This window comes from Elephas maximus, chromosome 4 (genome assembly GCF_024166365.1).
Source record: "Elephas maximus indicus isolate mEleMax1 chromosome 4, mEleMax1 primary haplotype, whole genome shotgun sequence".
NCBI lineage: Eukaryota > Metazoa > Chordata > Mammalia > Proboscidea > Elephantidae > Elephas > Elephas maximus.
Genome location: NC_064822.1, coordinates 47186136 through 47211183, shown reverse-complemented (window position 1 = coordinate 47211183; position 25048 = coordinate 47186136).

The window sequence follows — 25048 nt, the reverse complement described above, 5'->3', positions numbered from 1 at the left end:
TCTACTGTACACACAAGTGGGGCGGGGGGTTGCCATGAGTCAGAAACTACTCAAGGGCAACTAATACCAAAACATGCTCTGTTAAATGGCTTGAGGGTAGGATTGAAGGAAGTGCAGTTGTAATGCATATAATTTCTGTGACATTTCGGGGCCCTTCTTTTGAAGTCTCAGGTTCGCTTCAGATAGACGACCTCTGGGTCTAAGAATTTGCTCAAGGTTGGAAATGGTGCAAGGGACCATTATTTTCCATTGCAACAGTTGAGATCTGCCTCCTGTTTCCTTGCTCTGTATTTCTCTTGTGATTAGAAAATCAAGTAGCCCCCTTTTTTCCTGCCCATCTATCTCACACCTAAAAGCCCTAAAGATTATTCATCATCAAAAATGAAAACTAAACCTGTTGATGTCGAGTTAATTCCAACTCATGGTGACCCTAAAGGGTAGGGTAGAACTACTCCACAGGGTTTCCAAGGCTATAAATACAGAAGCAGACTGTCAGATCTTTCTCCCAGGGAGAAGTTAGTGGGTTCCAACCACCGACACTTCATTTAGCAGCTAAGTGCTTAACCACTGCACCACCAGGTTAAATGCTGTCAGAATATTCTTGGTCTTGAATATTTTAGAATCCTCTCATTTCAAAGACCCTTAGAAGCTCAGTTTCAAGGTAGCCTCTCTTACTATCAAATCTGACCTGTAAACGACAGGTACTTCTGAGCTTTCTCCACATATAAAATGAGATTGAAAACACAAAGAGGTATGTCCCTGGCTGATATTTGTTTTACAGAGACGAGATTAAAAGACTTAACTGAGTGTGAAGAAAATGACTCATTGTCCACTATAAAAAGAGTTGGGAACACTTCTAACCCATGTCTGGCATAACGAAGAAAAAGTTCTTAACATATTCCTCCCAACTGAAACTGTGAAGAAGTTACTTCTTACTATTTCTCTTCATTTGTTAGCTGAAGAATCACATTTTTTTCCCCCAACAAGCTTCTAAGTGATAGTGTAAAAAAAAAACAAAATTGTATATGGTGATAAAATTGGTTAGGTACAGAGCATGAAGGCAATTTTAATACTGAATTTATTTATTCCGGAACATTTCTTTTTGTACATGTTAGTGTAACTTAAACAAATCAATTCCATCTGATTAAACTCACTTTACATGGTTAATGTACCATGGACACTCTTCTCTTCTGGCGATTTTCCCAAAGATCACATGAAGAGCATTTAGATGTTCTTCTTGGCGTGTCATCCTGACGCACAGAAAATCTAATAGATTCAACAGGAAATATGGCATTAAATTAATTCAGTTTCAAGTTCAAAGGCTCATCATGTATGATAAACAAAACCAAAGGAAATGATAAGATGCACTGTCACATTTCATTTAATATCTAAATCCACTCTCAACGAGGTAATATTTAATTCACTGTAGCCTCACCATATAACTCATATGGCACAGTTCCTTACGGAAAGGTGAAGGAAAAAAAAAAAAAAAACTCAAAGAACCTGGTGTTGGCAAACATAGTACAATGTCATAAATAATTTAGAGCAGTGGTTCTCAACCTTAGCTGCAGTCTTACAATCACCCAGGGAGCCAGAAAAATTCCCAATTCTCTGGTCTGACCATAGACTAATTAATTCAGAGTTTCTGGGATTGAGATCCAGGCATCAATATTTTTTAAAGCACCCCAAGTAATTCCAATGTGCAAGCAAACTTGAGATTCTCTGACTTAAAGAGTGGTTCTCAAAGGTTAAGGAGCTCTGGTGTCACAGTGGCTAAAGAGCTCGGCTGCTAACCAAAAGGTCAGAGGTTCAAACACACCAGCTGCTCAGCAGGAGAAAGGTGTGGCAATCTGTTTCCATAAAGATTAATAATCTTGGAAACTCTGTGGGGCAGTTCTACCCTGTCCTATAGGGTCGCTATGAGTCAGAATGAACTGAATCGCAGTGGATTTAGTTTGGTGAGAGAGGGAAGAAACAGGGACTGAGCTCCTAGGCAAGGAGTCCTGCAACACCTGCACTTGCAACTTACTAACAATACTATGTGCTTGGCTAATGCAAAACCTTTATCCTGGGATGTGCCATAAGGAAAGAATCAACAATGTACTCCCTTGTAAGATGTTTTTCAGAAGGACCAACCTGATCTGGTCCCTGGAGCATGCACAGACATCCGTAAGGTGACCAACGGATGACTTTTCCCTAATAAAGTACCCATCACAGGAATCAAATGGGTACCACAGTAGAGACTGTGTAGACATGATATCCCATAATAAGTCCAGCAACCAATCCCAGAAGCCTCCCAGACAGGAGACATCTTAAAGCCATCTTAGAAAACTGCTGTGCACGCACCATAGTTAACAAATCCCCACCCAGGCGGGCCACTTCCTAGAAAACCCCACCTATACCCATGAATACACATAAATCCCTTCCTGCTCAAAAACTTTTAAAAACCCATGTAAGCTCTTTGTTCTTAGAGACGGGGGGTAATTGTTGCTAGGCCCTTCTTGCCTCCACTTGCAAGCCTCTTCAATAAAGCTTTGCTCATGTGGAAAATTCTCCATGCCTCACCTGTTCATTCTGGACCAGTGAAAAGCAAGAACCTCCTTCAATTAAGGGCATAGAGATGCCGGCAACAAATGTTAGCACGCTTCAGAATCACTTGGAGGGCTTGATAAAGCTCAGATTGCTGGGTTCCACTCCCAGAGTTTCTTAGTCAGTAGGTCTAAAATTTGCATTTCCAACAAGTTCCCATGTGGTGCTTTTGCTGCTGGTCCAGGAATCACACTTTGAAAATCACTGCTTTAGAAGAGCCCAATGAACTTCAGTAAGGTGTATGAGACTGCCATTGAAACAGTCATAGAAGGACGACAAAAGATGCTTCCCAGTAAAACAATAGGGGAAAAAAAAAGTAAAATAAAACCTCTACTACAAGTAAGCTTTGTAGGAGAAAAACAAAACCTAGAAACGCCACCAGGGTTTCCAAAGAAAAACAAGCCAGTCTAAATAAATGGCCCAATTACAGAAATCTGGAGTTGTATAGGAAACCTTGGTGGCATAATGGTTAAGAGCTACGGCTGCATACCAAAAGATCAGCAGTTCAAATCCACCAGGAGCTCCTTGGAAGCCCTATGGGGCAGGTCTGCTCTGTCTTATAGGGTTGCTATGCGTCGGAATCGACTCGGCCACAGTGGGTCCGGGTTTTTTGGTTGGAGTTGTTTAGAAGAAAAATTCAACAAGACTGAGGATTTAAATAAGAGTGTAAGGCTGGAGGGGATAGAGGAAGATGTTTATATTAGAAATGTTTTAGCCAGATAGGGAAGGAAAAAAAATCTAAATCTCCATTAATTTGGCAATTTAGGAACAAATTATTTCACAGATGGTTTTTATTATCAGCATTAAGGGAAAAAACAAACTAGAAAAAATGTCTTTAATGATGATGGAGGAGCCCTGGCGGGGCAGTGGTTAAGAGATACAGCTGCTAACCAAAAGGTGGGCAGTTTGGATCCACCAGCAGATCCCTGGAAACCCTATGAGTCAATTCTACTCTGTCCAGTAGGGTCCCTAAGAGAATGGACTCACGGCTACAAGTTTGGTTTTAATGATGATATCTGTAAGTTTGAACAGATCTTGGAATATATTTCACAAGCGATATCTGCTTATGCTTTTCTGTTCTGTAAATTTGAAATATTTAATAAAGTATAACTAAGCCTCAAACAGAAGACCTGTTTCAGTTTCTTCTCCTGCCCTGCGCTGTTGCCAAGCTTGGGTAGTATGTCAATACAGTGCTTAGCATCTTAACACAGACTAAGCTTATGGGAGGGATTCAGCAAGTATGCGCTGATTAATAGAATGTCCTGTGTAGGACCACGTCTTTTCAACCTGAGCTTTGTTTTTTGTTGTTGTTTGTTTGTTTGTTTTGAAGGAGCCCTGGTGGCTCAGTGGTTAAAGCACTGGGCTGCTAACCAAAAGGTCTGAGGTTCAAGCCCACCAGTTGAAACACACAGAAAGATTTGTCCCACATAGAAAGCTGTGGCAGTCGGCTTTTGTAAAGATTACAGTCCTGAAAACCCTATGGGGTAGTTCTACTCTATCCTACAGGGTCACTGTGAGTTGGAATAGGTTTGATAGCAGTGTGTTTGGTTTGGTTTCGGTTTGTTTGTCCCTGGCACACATTATGTATCGGATGTGACTTAGTCCAGGGAACTCAGAACTAGTTCTTAAATGAAGGCTTCCCGGTACAGCCAGTGTCTGTCACCTGATGTCATCCATGTTAATCAGGAAAGCAGGAATCCAGAGAGGTATACAGAAGAAAGGCTACCCAGAGAGCAGCAGCTCTGAGGCAGGAGCTGCACTCTTTGTCTGAGGGGAACACTAACTGTTGGGAGACAGTTCTCACAGGCCTCTTGCATTTACGAACATCTTGTGAACAGGGACACTGACAATTTTTGTTCCAGACTACCCGTCCTAGGATCTTCGTATAATGAAGAGCCTTCAAAGATAGACAGATTGTCTCTCTCCAGGGCAGAAGGCATGTTTGCTGTCCAATATAATAATGTCTCCCTCTGGGGCAAAGAATTGGTAGGCTTGATTGTGGTTGTTGGCTGTCATGGAGTCAGGTCACGACTCATGACAACCCCATGCACAACTGGATTGGACTGTTGTGACCCATAGGGTTTTCACTGGCTGGTTTTCAGAAGTAGATGGTCAGGCCTTTCTTCCTAGTCTGTCTTAGTCTGGAAGCTCTACTGAAACTTGTTCAACATCATAGTAACACGCATGCCTCCACTGAAAGACAAGTGATAGCTCTGCTGGAGGTGTGTTGGCTGGGAATCCAACCTGGGTCTCTCCCATCGAAGGCAGGAATTCTACCACTGAACCGCTACTGTCCTTGACTAAAAGCTGGAGGATTCCTAAGGTCAGGGTTCCTCAACTCTGACACGAACCTACTGACTGAGCAGAATCTACCTCCTCCCACCTCTACATCACCCCCATGGAATTTAGAGAGGGAGGGGCACTGAAGGGAACATGAAGCTCTTGCAGGCTGCCATAGTGTGAATAATAAAATCATTTCTGTCTGTTACAGAAGTTTTGGGTCTTCTGCCAGTATCCATGAAACTCTGTTAGGCTAACTTGTTAGCTTGCAAATAGGGTAAAATTTCAGACCCTTCACAGTATTTACAAATATCAAGTAGCAAATGTGCATGGTTACTGTGACCATATTTATAACAGAAGAAAAGTAAAAAAAATTCAAATAAGTATTAATAAGGGTTTTGTTAAAGAAATAATGGCATACTTCTTCCAGGAATGCTACATAGCCTTAAAAAGAGAATACAGTAGATAGGGAAGTACTGACATGGAAAGAAATCCAAAATATTTTATCAAGTTAATAAATAAATTTTATAGAATGTAGTATGTTACATAAACATGAAATTGGAAGCATATTCCCTAAAGTAGTCCCAGTGGCTCTTTTCAAGGAAGAATTTTGAGAGAACTTCAATTTTCATTCTTTTTTGTATTTTGCCATTTTTGGAATGCTTACTACATAAACTCTGTAATTTTACATTTCTAAAGTAATAAATGCAACTTTTAAGAATACATAAAAAGTTGATCTAAATAAAGAATAAGGATAAACTAAGAACATGGTCACTGGAAATAAAGACTATATTTCCCAGCTTAACTTGCAAGGAATTATTATCATGTGACCAAGTTCTGGCTAAAGAAGTGTAAGCAAATGTGTCACCTGTGCCTTCCACTGACTATTTTAAAGGGATGGCACATGTCTTTCTCCATCCGGGAATGCATATGTGATGGCTGGAGCATGAACAGCTAATTGGAAACATGAGATGAAAACCAGGGGCTGAGAATGGTAGAGATATAAAAGATAGGAGGAATGATGGTTCCTAAGACCATAGAGCTTCATGCTAGTCTTACATTTCCTGAATTCTAACTCCCAGAAAATGAAAGAAAAATCAACTTAATTGCTTCCAGCTACTATTATTTGGGGTTTCCAGTAACTCGCAGCTGAATCATATCATAAATGTTACAATAACAAAGAATGAGCTCTATATGTCAAACCTTGGTTCCTGGGAGAATGTCAATGCCATGAACGTAAATAAGGACATCACAGCTAGAGTATGGTTTTGGGAGGAGGGCATGAACCCTCTGTGTAATTTCTAAAGTCCTGGCAGCACTCTGAGGATTCTATTACTGTTTACAAAAAAACTAATTTCCTGTTGCTATCATGACCGTGTAAGTTGGAAAAACTTCTTTTGAAGCTGTCTTCCAGAATGTAGGAAATGAATCACACCTCTCTGCTCATTAAACAAGTTGCATTAACTTCCGAAAAGACCAGAAAATTAATACAGATTGGAGGAGCCGAGCTCCCAGTAGAACTTTAATTAGTAGAACTTTCAAAGTTACTTTCCTTGCTTTAGTTTCTCAATTTGGAGCTTTTCTGAGCCACTACTACACCATCTTAACAAGAATGTACAGAAAACCAATAAACTGAAAATTTCACTGCGGTATAATACGACTAAACTTGGAAATATTGTGCAATACGGTATTATAGTGAGCTAATCCTACCAGGTTTTTTCTTGTTACTACAATCCCTTTAATGCATTATTTTTTCTTGTTACTACAATCCCTTTAATGCATTATAGTCCTCAAATAATGTACCTTTTGTTTGAAAGTAAAGTGATCCCTGGAGGAAACTTGATCTCGAACTTTTTTTTTTTTTTAAAGTAAAATTGAATGTCAGGCAAAGTGGTAAAGTACCTAGAAAACCCCCTGAAAAGTTAGAACTTATTCACAGCAAATTCTCAATGGTAAAATCAAAACTTAGTGACTGTGTGAAACAAAAAAAAATAGCAGGGTTCTTTCCAGATTAGCAAATAGGGAATATGTTATATAATGCCAGGGTCATGCTGAAGGACAGCAATGTATATATTTCCGATTCTCTGTAAAAGAGAGTTTTTTTTTTTTTTCTGTTTTGTTTTGTTTTTATTTATCAGAATTTGGGAATTGATGGTAGTTAACTTGTTTGTAAAATTAGCATTTGCCAATTTAATTCACATGTGACTGTCTGAATAAATGACAATTCAAATAGTCTCAGTTATAGACCATGGCTCAGTTATCTAGTGCAGCTATAACAAAAGAATACCACAAGTGGGTGGCTTTAAAAACAAGAATTTATTTTCTCACAGGTCTGGAGGCTAAAAGCCAAAACCAGGGTCTCAGCTGTGTCAACTCCTACTGTGGACTGCTTTCCTAGATTCTTGTGTCTGCTGGCAACCCTTGGCATTTCTTAGCTTACTTATTAGGCAGGACCTCACAGGGAGTCCCTTTCCCTCCCCCCGTGTGTGTGTCTCTGTTCTGTTCGTTTTATAAGACACTACTCAGGAGTGATAAGGCTTAGGACCCACGCTACCATGGTATGACCTCATTAACATAACAAAAGAAGCCGCTATTTCCACAGGGGGTCATATTTACAGGTACAGGGGTTAGGACTTTCATATATCTTTTTGAGGAACACAATTCAATCATAACAGACTACTTCCTTCTTGGTTCTCATATATTAATAACAGTCCTCCAAAATATGAAGAAAATATTGAAGTATTCAATTCAAAATGCAGATCTGTTTGCAGATTAGCTTAGCTGTGCTGTCAGATGTACCTCAAGATTGTTCTGTGCCATTCAGCATTGTGTCCCCAGATATAAAGCACAACAAAGGAGCCTGGGTTCCCCAGGCTCACCTAGTAGTAGGAGTCATGGAATAAATTAGCTCTTCCTCCTTTTGGAACTGTCAGCATAGGAATCAGGAGGATACAATACATAATGCATGGTGTACAGTTGTCTCAGATCATCATCATCACTGGTGTCTCTGATAAGGCAGGCAAGCAGAAACATCTGGAAGCTTGGTTCTGGCAAAGATAACCAGAAGAGTAACTGTGCAGAATGCAAAGTGTATAGTCATTTCAAATCATGATGATTGTTGGAAGAATGCAGAAGTATGGCTTATGTGATTGAAGGCCAGGGGTAGTTTTCCAGGGCATGGAAAGTAGGCTGGATAGAGAAAAACAACCAAGATGCAGGAGACAGGTGTTCTTAGGGAGGCTATCAGAGAGATACTCTGAAACAGGTCCCAGGGTAGAAACACATTTAAACTCAAGTGAATCAAGTTGAATTCTGCCCCAGAAACCCCAACATCAAAATTGAGGTTACCTTTGGTTGGGGAAAAATGAAGGACCCAAGTTTACTGAGACTTGTAGCATGAATAGCTTAGGACTAAATATGGAAACTTAGGGGTTATAAGAAGGACTTAATAAAAGATGAAGACAAAAAAGACAGGGAAGAAAACGGAGGAAGAGAGGGAGAAGAAAAGGAAAATAAATATTTATTCATCTTTTTTTCTCTGACAGGAACTGTTCTAAGTATTTTATATGTATCCACTCATTGAATCTTCACAGCTCCAAGTAGTCATGAAGCTGATACCACCATTATCTTCGTTTTACAGATAAGGAAACTAAACCTTGGAAAAGTTGAGGGAGATGCCTGAGGTTACCTACATATCAAGTGGCAGGGAAGGACTGAATCCAAGTTATCTGGCTTCAGCGCTCACATCCTCAACCCTTACATTATATCACCAATTCACAAGGGCATGAAAATTAGTATATAATCACATCATATAAGAAGATAGGAGATGCTTTCCAGCTTTCATCAAAGGTCAGGAAACAGGACAGGCCAGAATTTGTAAATCATCAGTTACTTTAGCTATGCGTAAGTGAGGAAATGATGTAGGATAGGATACAACTAGGAGTCCTTCGGTGATGCAAACAGTTAAGTGCTCAACTACTATCTGAAAGGCCCACCTAGAGGCACCTTGGAAGACCTAGTGATCTGCTTCCAAAGATCACAGCCTTGAAAACCCTATAGAGCAGCTCCACTTTGCAGACATGGGGTTGTCAAGAGTCAGAATCGACTGGAGAGCAATTAACAAGAACAACAGGACACAACCAATCCAACAATCAAACATCTGTTAGGTTACATTACTCGATCTGCTAGGATAACTGAATAATTTTTAAAAACCAATAAGCATGATTTTAGAAATGTAATAACAAACCAGAAAATGATAAAAAATATATATATATGATTCCAATAAAAAGATTTTAAATACTATAAAAATCATCTGGAGATAGTTTTATCATCTTCTTTATCAGAAGTATAGTATTCTCAATGTTACTGAATAGACTCAGGAATGGATAAAAGTATCGATGTCACTTTGGGACCCAATATAGAAGTAAAGACTAGAAATAAGATGTGACGGTAGAACTGAGACAGTTAGACTTGGATTTACAGGGCACTGAAGAAAAAAAAAATTTATAAGAGCACAGACATCAAGGTCTACATCTAAGATTCAGAAGCCCAGGGATGAAGTACAGAGTGAAATTGTGAAATTTGTATGTATCCCAGCCGTAAGCAAGGGTCACCCAGTCCTTAGCGTTTCATTTTTTTTTTTTTTTTCTCTATTTCTACCCCAACCTGCCCTAACTAAAATCTTAAGATTTTTGTGGATGAGCTGGAGAGTCGGCAGCAATTACTGGTAAATATTTAACACCAGCTCCCCTCCACCAAGCAGGAGGAAAAAAAAAAAAAAACAGATTTGTTACATTTGCCAATGCCCATGGTGTAAATACTCCCACATGGCTGATTTCAAGCTACAACATGACATCACTGAATGCAGAGTAAGAAAGAGATATGCAGTAGCAGACTATTAGACAGTATTTCCGCCATATATATAACCCACTGCCAACTCATTGCTACCTTATAGGACAGAGTACAACTGCCCCAGAGAGTCTCCAAGTCTGTAAATCTTTACAAAAGCAGACTGCCACATCCTCCTCCAGTGTAGGGGCTGGTGCGTTCAAACTGCTGACCTTTTGGTTAGCAGCCAAGTGCTTTAATCACTGTGCCAACAGGGCTTCTTACCATACAGATACAATAGGCATATATAACCTCAAGAATATAGGTAATAGTGAAATGTAGTAAAATAATTAGGAAGTGATGAGTTTTGAGTATTTATTATTTTTGCTTTTAAATTATTTATTTAATTATGTTTATATAATTTAATTTTTTATAATGGCTGTGTTTAATCACCAGGTTGCAAAATTTCTGAAAATCCAACAATTGACTCTTGTGGGGCAGTATAAGGTGGCTCCGGCACACCTAATTATCTCTGCTTTGAAATGTTGATTTGATTGGATTACTTTGATTTTTGACTAGTTCACCATTTCATGCTTGCTGTCCCTTTATGGCCCCACTCTACCCCCATTCTGAACACTACCTCAATTCTTTACTATCTAAAATATAATTGACACAATGTTGTTTTTGTTGTCAGTTCTGACTTATAACAACCCCATCATACAACAGAAAAAAATGCTGCCCAGTCCTGCACCATTCTCACAATCCTTGTTTTATTTGAACCCATTGTTGCAGCCACTGTGTCAGTCCATTTTGTTGAGGGTCTTCCTCTTTTTCACTTTACCAACCATGATGCCCTTTCCCAGGGACTGGTCCCTCCTGATAACATGCCCAAAGTATGTGAGACAAAGTCTTGTCTTCCTCTCTTCTAAGGAGCATTCTGGCTGTACTTATTCCGAGACAGATCTGTACATTCTTATGGCAGTGCATGGTATACTCAAAATTCTTTGCCAACACCACAATTCAAAGGCATCTATTCTTCTTTGTCAGCTTTTGCATGCTTTTTAGGCTATTGAAAATATCACGGCTTGGGTCAGGCACGTGTTAGTCTTCAAAGTGACATCTTTGCTTTTTAACACTTTAAAGAGGTCTTTTGCAGCAGATTTCCCCAATGCAATACGCCGTTTTGTTTCTTGACTGCTGTTTTCACGGGTGTTGATTGTGGATTCAAGCAAAATAAAATCCTTGATAACTTCAATACTTTCTTCGTTTATCCAGGTGTTGCTTATAGGTCTAGCTGTGAAGATTTTTGGTTTCTTTATGTTGAACCGTAATCCATACTGAAGGCTGTGGTCTTTAATCTTCACCAGTAAGTGCTTCAAGTCCTCTTCACTTTCATCAAGCAAGGTTGTGTCATCTGCATAATGCAGGTTGTTAATGAGTCTTCCTCCAATCCTGATGCCCCGTTTTTCTGCATATATTCCACCTTCTCTGATTATTTGGTCAGCATACAGGTTGAATAAGTATGGTGAAAAGATACAACCCTGATGAACACCTTTCCTGATTTTTAACGGTGCAGTATCCCCTTGTTCTGGTTGAATAACTGCCCCTTGGTCTATGTACAGATTCACCATGAGCACAATATTACATAAATAATAGGTGTTTACAGATATCTTGGTATGATGGGACATTTTATTTAGAATATCTTATACAATTTAAAACTAAAAATTAGACTATCCTTATTCTTAAAAGTCATGTGGCCCTGACTCTTGGATTTTCTGTCTGGCTTCCTATCGCTATGGACTTCTACCTCCTTGCCTCTGACCCACTGACAATTACCCTCTTTTTTTCTCTAGGTTTACTGACTAAATAGTCCTTTTAACTTATTATACTGAATATATTTGTTAATCCTCCCTCCCTAACTGCTACCAAATCATGCCCCACAAGCCTCAAACTTCCACATCTAAAGAAGTCTATCAAGTGTGTGTGTGTTTTGTTTTTTTTTTAAACAAAATTGTTTCACAGCCTAAGAGGAATCCTGGATCCATTTGGTAAATTAATATTACTGATGTTTGCCGCATCAGGAATCAAGGATAAGAAGAACGTCATTGTCAGGAACCATGACATGTTGGTCCATTATAGATCCTGGTGGACACAACAGGAGTTAAGATCTCCAGAGGCAAATTAGAAGAAAAAAGGCATAGCAGTAGGCAGTTGAATTCATGTAAGCATCAGCAACCAGAAGTCCATGGGATAACCTCAGAATGGGGACAAGATTCTCACTCATGAAATACTTCTAATCTACTTCCTGTTAGGACAGAAACCTCACAAGGCTGCAGATAAATAAAAACAAATGACTAGAAAAAAAGAAATGTGTAGCATTCTTGAAAATGACAACGGATAACCTGTCTCTTCCTATTTATTAGATTGTTCTAGAAGTCAAGGATTATGTCACTGTTATCTTCATATCACCCATACCGCTTAGGGCAGATTGTTATTTAATAACTCTGTACTTCTGTTTGTGGATACAGTAGTTTTCACATTCGGAATAGCTGTGCACACTGCAGAGGAAATGCACTTCCCAACCTTAGTTGGTGCCATTCACACAGTCAGTGATGTGAATGGAAACCCCAAGCACAGTGCCACTCACCACATTAAAAAGTTAAAAACCAGGAACTAGCAACACGTGTCATTTCTGTTGTCTTCAGTGCAATAAATATGGCTCTGACATAAATGATGGTATTTCTCTTGTCAGAGATTATAGGAAATACTATACTATATTCAAGTAGGCCATCTCTTCTATTTTAACGTGAATTTTTGTTTTCCATATTATAATTTCATCCTCACTCATCTCATGTCATTTGAGTACCATCATTTTTACATCAAAATGCATTAGGAGTCCTTAAGACATATATGTATACATTCATATAATCACAAAGGGTATTCCAGAATATAAACATATTACCTGACTTCTGTGAAAATAATCCTGTCTTATTGCATTTCACATAAGAGAAGAACATGCTGTATTAGACATGGCATAATAGGCATATTAGTTTAAAATTCATTTCAGATAAAAATCCCATTTTGCAAAGCTTGGTTGGATGTCAAAATTTCTACAGTGTAGTCAGACCTTATAGAAATAAAAGTTTATTTCTAAGGAATACACAGGGGAGACTCTATGGTTTGAGTATTTTCTTATTTGTTTACATAAAGCAGATGTTTAGTGCACATTCCATTTATGAACAATAACAACTCTCTTTGGCACAATTATACCAAGAGGGGCATATGTGGACTCCAAAACTATGTTCCCTAGGAGTAAAAGTATATTTGCACCTGCATGGATTTATTTTTCTCTATACCTATTTGAGTTTAGTGTAAGGGACTCAGTAAAATTTAGTATTCTGTCCAAAATGCACTTTTGGTGATAAAAATTCTTTTAAAATGTGTCCATAATTTGAATTTGTTTTTATAATGCATGTTTTTCCTATTTGGCTCTAGGTAGTAAGCTCACTGAGGGCTGAGATGCATCATATTTATGTTTATATCCAGGCAGATCTTAATTTATAACTAGTTTTTAAGGGAGAATGTAGGCTGTATAAGCAGAATTTATGCTGTGTGTCTGGTGTACAAAGGAGATAGACCACCAGTAATTGTTCCAAGTGTTAAATTTAACAGACACTTCTCTCTCTAACCTACCAAGAATCCATGCTTAAATCTCAATACTTTCAGACTCTAGCTTCCTATGTTGTTGTTGTTAGCTACCATCATCGAGTCTATTCTTGACTCATAATGACCCATATGACAGAGTAGAACTGCCTCACAGGATTTTCTAGGCAGTAATCTTTATGGGAGCAGATCGCTAGAACTTTCTCCCATGGAGCTGCTGGAAGGGTGTGAACCACCAATCTTTCATTTAGTAGCCAAATGTTTTACCATTGCACCACCAAGGCTCCTATTCCCTGTCTTTGTCCCTAAACACTCAACTGTTGTTTCCCACTACTATTCATAATAAATCCTTATCCCCAAATTCACCACAAATCCTTATCATTTGTACTCAACCCCTTTATTGACCTTATTTTTGGATCACTCTTATTTGAGGATTTGTATTTGCCATTCTTGACACTACACTGTATCCTGGTTTTGATTGACACAACTCTTCTGGTTCTGCATGAGAGGTTCAAGGTCTGTTCCTGACCACTCTTGCTATTAACCTATCAATGACTGTAGAAACTGACAGAGAACAACTTTAAATAAAAATTCAGCAAATTTTGAGACAACAAAGGAAAGAGATAGAAAGGTGAATTACCTGGCTGTGGCTAATGATGAGCAATGGCAGAGAACCCAGTTTCACTGTTTTTATTTAAATTGCAACTTTGCTTGTTAAATGAGCGAACTTTGGATTGGACTTATGTAGAAGAAAAAAAGTAGTATATATGGAAGATGATGTGCACTTATCATGCAAATTAGATACCCTTGATATTTCTTAGCTAGAACTTCAGTTTCAGAAATAAAGATCAAGTACACATTACATTCCAACAAGCTCCCTGAGGGGTGGGTGGCCCTGGAGCAGATGGGAGCCTTAGAGATCATTATATGTCTAGAAGTACTTTAAGAATATCTGTGCCAGAGATCTAAGGAGCTCACAAAATTCAAAGCAAAGTGTTTGGATCTCTATTTGAAAAATTTTGACAAATGCTGCAAGGTGCAGAGGCAAGAATTACAAAGGACCCATTTCTCAGCTTCTCCTGCTCCCCTGCTGAGCTCCCATTCATTTCAAAGACTACCAGGCTTGGATCAGCTCTGTGGGGCATGGAGTAAGGCGAGGAATGGACCAAAGACAGAAAGAGAGGAAGGCAGAACAGGGAAAAAAGAAAAGTTCTGTGGATAAATTTTAGTACAAAAGAGTACCCTTTCTTCTAACCTACATGAGTGCTAATATGGCTGATATAGAGTATTCACCATATATTTATAAAACATGTTTATAATATTAATTATGTCATATGTAAAATATAGATTCATATGATTATGCAGCATGTTCACAATAAATAAAATATAACATGTACATTTTTTCAGAAAAACTTAGCCTGAGGGAAACTTGAATAGGAACAGTAAAGGATATTAGAGAATGCCACCATAAATCCCAGTGTTTTTTCTAATCATTTCACCACTGATTACTATTTTTTCATCAGAAAGGCTATCTCAGTTATCTAGTGCTGCTATAACAGAAATACCACAAGTGGATGGCTCTAACAAACAGAAGTTTATTCTCTCACAATCTAGTAGGCTAGAAGTCTGATTTCAGTGCTCCAAGGGAAGGCTTTCTATCCCTGTCAGCTCTGAAGGAAGGTCTTTGTCATCAATCTTCCTGTGGTCTAGGAGCTTCTCCCCACAGAGACCCCAAGTCCAAAGGACACACTCTGCTCCTGGCACTACTTTCTTGGTGATGTGGGATTCCCTTATTTTTCTCTGTTGGCTTCTCTCTTTTAGACCTCAAAAAATTGATTCAAGATACAACTTAGTCTTGTAGATTGAGTTCTGTCTCATTAACATCATAGAGGTAGGGTTTACAAAACATAGGAAAAACACATCAGATGACAATATGGTGGACAATCACACAACACTGGGAATCATGGCCTGTCTTAGTCATCCAGTGCTGCTTTCTTGGTGGTATGAGGTCCCCAACTCTATTCTTGCTTCCATTTCCTTTTATCTCTTGTAAGATAAAAGGTGGTGCAGACCACATCCCAAGGAAACTCCCCTTACATTGGATCAGTGATGTGACCTTAGTAAGCGTGTTGCAATCCCACCCTAAGCCTGTTTAGCATAAAATTATAATCACAAAATAGAGGACAACAACACAATACTGGGAATCATGGCCCAGCCAAATTGATACACACATTTTTGGGGGGACATAATTCAGTCCATGACATTCCACCCTTTGGCCCCCCAAAATCACATCCTTGCAACATGCAAAACATATTCATTCCATCGTATCATAGCAAAAGTCTTAACTCCAAGTTCAAAATCCCAAAATTCCTCTTCATCTGTGAAATCTAGAACACGAGTTATCTGCTTCCAAAGGTACGATGGCAGGACAGCCACAAACTAGACATTTCCATTAAAAATGGAAGAAACTGGGAGGAAAAGAAGGTGTAAAGGCACCAAGCAAGACAGCAGAACGTAGTACATAAGCCCTCAATGCTTTGAAAATAATCCTGTTCTCTGAGACTATTTATACAATGGCCCTGCCCTCCAGACTTTAGGTATTGGCCACACTCTCCAGATTCTGAGTGGACGCCCCTAGGCCCTGGGCTTTAGCTCTGCCTTCCAGGCCCACTGGGACAGCTACTCTGCCCCCTTGGCTTTAGGTGCATCATTCTCCTAGTCCATCTGAGTGGTGACTCCACCCTGAAACACCAGAGGCCATGGCTCTACCCTTTGAAACACCTGAGGCTATGGCCATACTTTTTGAGACTGAGGCAGCTCAGCTTCTTGTGTTCCTTGTCTCTTCAGCTTCTGCTTCCTGGTTTGTTGCCATCTCAGCTCTTGGGACCTCACACCTGCATCTTCCCTGGGGCAAGTGTTTCAAAGCTCTGTAGCTCTACTGATTAGTGCCTGGAGGCACCCAACTCTGCCAGGAAGACTTCTGTGCATAGGCACTCAGCTTTCTTGCCCTGTAGGTCAGCAAGCTTAGCTCCTTCAGTAAGTGCCTGAAGGTACCCCACTCTGCAAGGAAGCCTCCTGAGCACAGACTCTCTCACTCCATGGGTCAGCTCCAATACTCTCTGGTGCTGATCTCCTGGTTCTGCTGCTGCTGGTTCTTTGCCACTGCAGGTTCTCTGTTGCTACCAGTTCTGTACTGCTGCTGGCCCTCTGTCATTGTTGCTTCTCTATCTATTCACAGTTTCAGAATTGCTTCCACATCGTAGGTATCTGTTAGAGCAGCACCCCACTCTCTCGGCACCAAATGTCTTAGGCTGGGTTCTCCAGAGAAACAAAACCAGTAAAGCATATAAATATAGAGAGATTTATATCAAGGAAACAGTACACACAATTGTAGAGCTTGGGATATCCCAAATTCTTGGATCAGGATAGAGGTCTTTCCCAATTCACAGAGCTGCAGAAGCTGGTGAACCTAAGATCAGCAGGTCCATGAGCAGGGCCCCTGCTCACAGGATGTGAAGGTCAAGGAATCCCCAAGGTCGGCAGGCAAGACTACAAGGTTTCTCTGATTCACGTAGCTGCAGGGGCTGGTGAACCCAAGATCAGCAGGTCGGTGAGCAGGACTCTTGCTCGGCAGGCTGTGCAGATCAACGAATCCTAGGATGGACAGGCAAGCTGTTAGCTCAAGTCCCAAGAACCGGAAGTCAGACAAGAGACAGCTGCTGAATCCAGAACAAGTCAACAACCTCGGTTATCTCGTGATGCTGTAACAGAAATACCACAAGTAGATGGCTCTAACAAACAGAAGTTTATTCTCTCACAATCTAGTAGGCTGGAAGTCTGATTTCAGTGCTCCAAGGGAAGGCTTTCTCTCCCTGTCAGCTCTGAAGGAAGGTCCTTGTCATCAATCTTCCTGTGGTCTAGCAGCTTCTCCCCACAGGGATCCCAGGTCCAAAGGACACACTCTGCTCCTGGCACTACTTTCTTGGTGATATGAAGTCCCCTTATCTCTCTGTTGGCTTCTCTCTTTTAGACCTCAAAAGAGATTGATTCAAGATACAACCTGATCTTGTAGATTGCGTCCTCCCTCATTAACATCATAGAGGTAGGATTTACAACACACAGGAAAATAACATCAGATGCCAAATTGGTGGACAATCACACAATACTGGGAACTATGGCCTATCCAAGTTGATACACATTTTGGGGGGACACAATTCAATTCATAACAGAGACAAATTAATTACTTTGAAGGACGGTTTTCATCACATCATAAAAAGTATTAATTAAAGACATATTGTTCTATAATTATTTGTCTAATTACCTGTCTCTGTAACTTGACTTCAGTTCCCAGAAAGTCAAGTTGTTGTGAGGATAAAATCTGTTAACATTTAAAGTGTCTAGAACAACACCTGGCATAAAGTAAGCAATCAAGGAATCACAAATAACTGTGGAGTCCATGGGTAGTATAAGTTGTTAACATGCTTTGTTATTAACTGAAAGGTTTGAGTCTACCCTGAGGCACCTCAAAAAAGGACCTATTGATCTATGTTCTGAAAAATTAGTCATTGAAAACCCTATGGAGCACACTTCTTCTCCGATACACATGGGGTCACCATGAGTTGGAGTCGACTTGATTGCAAGCTTTTTTTGTGGGTGCTATACAAATAGTAGTATCTCACAGGTTGGAGATGACTAATCCATGTTTAGCATAAAAAATTTTATCTGTACTATTCAGGCAGACTCCCTTTGCCTCAGCTGCCTGATTCATGGCCTGATAATAATTTCCTAATTTGGGACAGTACCATCTACTGTCAGAGTGCCCTGTTGTTAATTACACATTTTAGACATCCGCAGAGCCCTTGTTCTTTCCTTTTCTGGACTTATACCCACATCTTGTACTCTGTCAAAAATGTAGTCAAATTCTGCCTGTACTTTATCCTTGGAATGTTTTCCCATCTAATAAGCATCCCAGCGGTTTTTTGGTTTGAATCCGATATGACTGAATACGAACTCTTCATCGTGGCTTTCTCTGGTCTGACCATTCCTTCTTTGTTAAAAGGCTTGTCTTATACATTCTACCTCATTCATCTACTCCCCACTCATGCTGATCTATATTATAATCTTATCTAGAAGACCATTGAGTGAATATGAGTCATAAAATGGTAACCACCTCACTTCAGTGTTACAGAATTGGACCAGTACAATTATAGGTACTTCATGAGGCCATTCACCTTCTCCCACCCAACACCCATCTCCTCAAATCTACTCCAGATCCCAGCCCTCTTTCCTTTTCCAAGGCTTTATTCCTTCACCATTCTCCTCTTTTTGCAGGAACATTGAAAAAATTTTTAATATTTTAGCCTTAAAAAAATAGATAATAATATAATGAACACTTGCATAATCACAGATAAACTTTGTAAACTTTTACCACTTGTCCCTATGTGTTGCAGTCATTTTTTTAAAGAAATAAACATTAAGCATATTATCGAAATCCGCTGAGTAATCCCACCTAACCTTAGTCCCTCCCTTCGCTTGCCAGAGGCAACCATTGTTCTGGATTTAGTATTTATCATTCCAGAGCATATTTTTATACATCACTAAAAAAAAAAAAAAATTTTTTTTTTTTTTTTTTAAACATACATGAGGAAACCCTGGTGGAGTAGTGGTTAAGTACTATGGCTGCTAACCAAGAGGTCAGCAGTTCAAATCCACCAGGTGCTCCTTGGAAACTCTGTGGGGCAGTTCTACTCTGTCCTTTATGGTCGGTGAGTCAGAATCGACTCGACGGCAGTGGGTTTGGTTTTTAAATATACATGAAGGTCCCTGGGTGGCACAAACCGTTAAGCACTGGGCTACAAACTGAAAGTTTGGCAGTTCCAACTCATGAGCCTGAGTGGACTCGACCACAACTGGTTTGGTTTGTGGTATACGTGCGTGGGTACATCTACAATATGTAGTATATTTTTTAACAGTTTTAACTTTGTTTAAATGGCATTATTCTACTTATATCATTCTGTGAGTTCTCTTTTGTACTCACATTGATTCGCATAAAACTCAAAGTAGCCTCCTAGTAAAAAAAAATTGAAAAAAGTTTTTTTTTTTTTTTTTTACTGGGAGGCTACTTTGAGTTTTATCCGAATCAATACATGTAGTTCATTCGTTTTTAACTGCTGAAAAATTCCATTAAATAACTATTCTGTGATTTACATACCCATTTTCCTATTGATGGGATATTTGGGTTGTTTCCAAGTAGTTTCTTTAAGAAACAATGCTGCACTGAACATGTGTGTATATTTTTATGTACACACGTGAAAATTTCTCTGGGATATGAAATGTAAACGAAATTGTGGAGTCATATTTTCAGCTTTACTAGAAATTGCAACATTACTTTAAACATAATTGTAACTATAGTCTTCCAGAATTAAATGAGAGTTCTCACAGATGCAAAGACTCACAAATCCTGGTATTTTTCAGACTTTTTAAGGTTTGTCATTCTGATAGGTAGGGAACAATATGTCATTATTTTTATATGCATTTCCCTGACTTCATGTGAAGGGGAGCATATTTCCGTTTGTTTATGTGTTACTCAGGTTTCCTTTTTCTATGAATCACTTGTTCATATTCTTTCCCATTTTGTCTATTCAATTATTTCTTCTTTTAGTTTTAACTTATAGGAATTCTTTACATACTTTTCAGATACATGCTGGACATGCATCTTGTTCTAGTTGAAGTTTGCTTTTCCACCTTCCCAAGGTGTCTTTCATTATACAGATATTTTCAATTTTGACATAATGAAAATTATGATTTTTTGTTATGGGTTATATTTTTAGGTATTGTTAAAGAAAATATTTCCAATTCTAAGACCATAAACATATTTGGATGATACAAGCATCCTTTATTATCTAAATATATCATGTTCCTGAGTTTAAATATGAAGAGGTCTGAGAGTGTGAATAGTGAGGAATACCCCATTATTCAGATCTATTTGGGGCCTGTATAAGGAGAGCTCAGAGTGAGAAATTTTCAGGGAGAGAAGGGGAGTCGGGAATGAGGAGAAGGAGGAGGAGTAGAATGTGTTAGTTCTCTTTGGAGAACAGCTATATATCTATTTCTCCTGTAAATTTTAAAGTTTATTTTTTCACAGTTAGGTCTTTGATCCGTGTGGCACTTATTCTTATGTATGCTGTGTTCTCAAAATCTATTTTAGATATTTTCATAAACATAAGCATTTATCCCAAATCATTTACTAAATGACTCCTTTTTCCAGTAATCCACAATAGTAACTCTCTGGTATTAAGTTTCCAATAGCGTTGGGTCCATTTCTGGGTTTCCCAGTAAGTATCACTTGTATATTTCTTTACCCTATGATACCCAGAAGCTCTGGTGGGTGTAATGGTTAAATGCTACTGTTGCTAACCAAGAGGCCAACAGTTCGAAACCACCAGATGGATTTTTTTTTAATTTATTTTATGATAATAGCCAAGGAGCCCTGGTGGTGCTGTGGTTAAGCACTCCGCTGCCAACCAAAAGGTTGACAGTTCGAACCCACCAGTTGCTCCATGGAAGAAAGATGTGTCACTCTGCTTTCAAAAGATTTATATTTATAGCCTTGCAAACTCTGTAGGGCAGTTTTACTGTCCTATAGGGTCACTATGAGTTGGAACCTACTCAATGACAGTAGGTTATATGTATGATGGAAATACTACATAATGAAATGATGTGCTTCCTTATTCTGCATTCAGTGATGTCATGTTGTAACTTGAAGTCAGCCATGGTGAGAGTGTCTGTACCATGGACATTGGCAAATGCAACAAATCTGGGCTTCTTTTTTTCTGCTTGGTGGAGGGGAGCTAGCAGGGTTACTCATAGTAGACATATTTCAGTGGAGCTTCCAGACTAAGATAGACCAGGAAGAAAGGCCGGGCCAGTTATTTCCAAAAATTAGCCAATGAAAACCTTATAGATCACGACAGAATGTTATCCTACTCACTTGCTTTGGCTATATCATCAGGAGGGATCAATCACTAGAGGAGGATATCACATTTGATGAAGTAGAGGGCCAAGAAGGGTGTGGGAGACACTCTGTGAGATAGACTGGTACAATAGCCTCAACAATGGATTCAAATATGCTGGTAATTGTGAGGATGATGCAGTACTGGGAATGTTTTATTCTGTTGTATATAAGGTGGACTCCATGGCAGCTAACGACAACAACAACGTGCTAATAGCTCACTATCTTAATTGTTGTCACTTTAAAATAAATGCTGATATCTGGTAGTAACCACCCTCCCACACCCTCCCCCCCCACACACACACAACATTCTTCTTTAAAACTGGCTTGTATTTGTTCTGTCTTGCAAATTTTAGGATTAACTTGTCAAATTCCACTAAAACTCTGCAGATATTTTATCTTAAAGTGCATATAAATTATAGAATAATCTGGGACAAGTTTAAATCTAGACATTGTTTAGTTTCCCTTCCCATAATACAGAATCAGTAAAGAAGTTCCACAGATTCCAAACAGCACATCTACCATACTACCAATATCTGCATCAGTATACTCTATACGTTACTATAGATGAACTATTCACGTTCCCATCTGAAGCCAGCCCTCAGCTTTTTATACCCCCTCTTTGCCTCGAACATCTTTTGCCTTGTCAAGGACATCTTTCTCGCAGTTTCTGCCCTTACCTGTTACATCATCAATTTCTCATCTCTACAAGGTTATTCCCATCAGTGTACAAATAAGATACTATTTCTTCCATCTTAAAAAAAAAAAAAACCTTCTTCTACTCCAGTTATCTATTTCCATAAGCTACAAGTTATTCAAAAGAATTGTTTTTACACCCTGTCTCCAATTCCTCTCCTCCTAATCTCCCTCAAACTCCTTTGAATCAAGATGATTCACTGCTGCACTAAAGCTGTTCTTGTCAACATGACCAATGACCTTCACATTGCTGAATCCAATTGAAACAATATTTTTTTTGGAAATGGTTCATTTTGCATAATTTTCAAATGTTTTGACATATAATTACGTATTATATAATATTATAATCTTTTTAATGTTTCCGAAATCCCTAGGGAGTGATCTCCTCTTATATTTCTGCCTTGTCACATTTGCTTTCTTTTTCACTTCTTTATTTTCAAAGAATCAACTTTTTTCTTTATCTTCTTTCACCAATTTCTGTTTTTGCCTTTATTACTTTCTTCACTGTACTTGCTTTGGGCCCATTTTCTTTTCCTTTTTCTACCTTCTTGAAACTGACTTAGATCAATCATTTTTATTCTTCTTTTTCTACTAAAGTATTAATGTGTTTAAGTTTTATATGGGGCATTTCATTTAATTTCCAATATGATTTTTCTTTGAGGGATAAGTTATTTAGAAGTGTGTGTCTCAATTTCCAAGCATAGAAGATTTTTTTCCATCATCTTTTTGAGCTCTACTTGATAGCATTGAGGTCCTAAAACATGTTCTGTATTAATCCCTTTGAAATTTGTTGAGGCTTGCTTTATAACCCTATATATGACCAAATTTAGTACATGTTTTATGTGTACTTGAAAAGAAAACATTCTGCAGTTGTAGAGTGTAGAACTCTATATCAAGTCTGGTAATTTTGCTGTTCAAAATTTCTGTATTCATACTAATTTTTTTTTTGGTCTACTTGCTCTATCAGTAAATAACAGAGTTTTGGTAAAACCTTCAATTGTGACCATGATTTGTCTTTTTAGCCTTGAAGTGTTGACTATTTTTGTTTTACATATTTTGTGTCTATGTATTATCACATATAAATTTAAAATAGTTTTTGGCAAATTTGAAGTTTTTTACTTGGAGATAACTCTTTTATCTCTATTAATGTTTTTGCCTACAACAATTGTCTTTGGGAAACAATTAATCTAGCATAAGTTTTCCACCCTTGTAACTCAACCTTTCTGTATATTTCAGATATCCCTCTGGTAAATAGCATGCTGGTAATCCATTGCCATTGAGTTGATTTCAACTCACAGCAACCCTATAAGACAGAGTAGAACTGCTCCATAGAGTTTCCAAGGCTATAATCTTTATGGAAGCTGACTGCCACATCTTTCTACCACGGAGCAGCTGGTGGGCTTAAACTGCCGACCTTTCAGTTAGCAGGCAAGTGCTTAACCACTGCACAACCAGGCCTACTAAGTAGCATGCAGTCAGATATTATTTTGATCTCATTTTCTAGTCTGAAAAATCTTTAATTTTCTTTAATTACAGCATTAAGTTCACTTATGTTTCATATCATTAATGACATATTTGGGCTTATTTATATTTTCCCCTTTTCTTTGTATTTTATCCTTCAGTATTTTTTCTCTTCTTTTGAATTGATTGAACATTTTTTCAGCCTCTGCTAAGTCGGAACTTTTACACTTTTTTTGCAAGGAATCAACTTTTCTCGAACCAAAAGAGAAGAACAACTCAACAGTTTTCAAGATGAAAGAATAAAGAAAAAATCAAATCTCAAGTTGTGACATTGAAAGATTCAATGGGCAAAATTTTGAATGATTCAGGAAGCATCAAAAGATGATGGAAGGAATACAGAGTCACTGTACCAAAAAGAATTAGTCAATGTTCAACCATTTCAGGAGGTAGCATATGATCAAGGACCAATGGTACTGATGGAAGAAGTCCAAGCTTCGCTGAAGGCATTGGTGAAAGACAAGCTTCCAGGAACTGGTGGAATACCAACTGAGATGTTTCTACAAATGGATGCAATGCTTAAAGTGCTCAATCGTCTCCACCAAGAAATTTGGAAAACGGCTACCTGGCCAACCGACTGGAAGAACTCCATATTTGTGCCCATTCCAAAGAAAGGTGATCCAACAGAACACAGAAATTATCAAACAATACCATTAATATGACAAATAAGTAAAACTTTGCTGAAGATCATTCAAAGGCATCTACAGCAGTACATTGGCAGGAAATTGGCAGAAACTCAAGCAGGATTCAAAAGAGGATATGGAAAAAAGAATATAATTGCTGATGTTAGGTGGATTTGGTTAAAACTGGAGAATACCCGAAAAATGTTCTCCAGTGTTTCTTTGACTATGCAAAGGCATTTGACTGTGTGGGTCATAACAAATTATGGGTAACATTGCAAAGAATGGGAATTCCAGAACACTTAATTGTGTTCACGTGGAAACTGTACACAGAACAAAATGCAGCCATTCTAACAGAACAAGTGGGTACTATATGTTTTAAAATCAGAAAGAGTTGTATCCTTTTACCATACTCATTCAGTCTGTATATTGAGCAAATAATCTGAGAAGCTGGACTATATGAGGAAAAACACAGCATCAGGACTGGGGGAAGATTCATTAACAATAAGTGATATGCAGATGACACAACCTTGCTCGCTGAAAGTGAAGAAGACTCGAAGCACTTACTGATGAAGCCTTCAGTAGGAATTACGTCTCAACATAAAGAAAACAAAAATCCTCACAGCTGGATCAATAAGCAACATCAGGATAAATGGAGAAAAGATTGAAGTTGTCAAGGATTTCGTTTTACTTGGGTCCACAATCAAAACCCATGGAAGCAGCAGTCAAGAAATCAAGCAATGCATTGCATTGGGCAAATCTGCTGGAAAAGACCTCTTTAAAGGGTTAAAAGGCAAAGATGTCACTTTGAGGACTAAGGTGCACCTGATCCAAGTCATGGTAT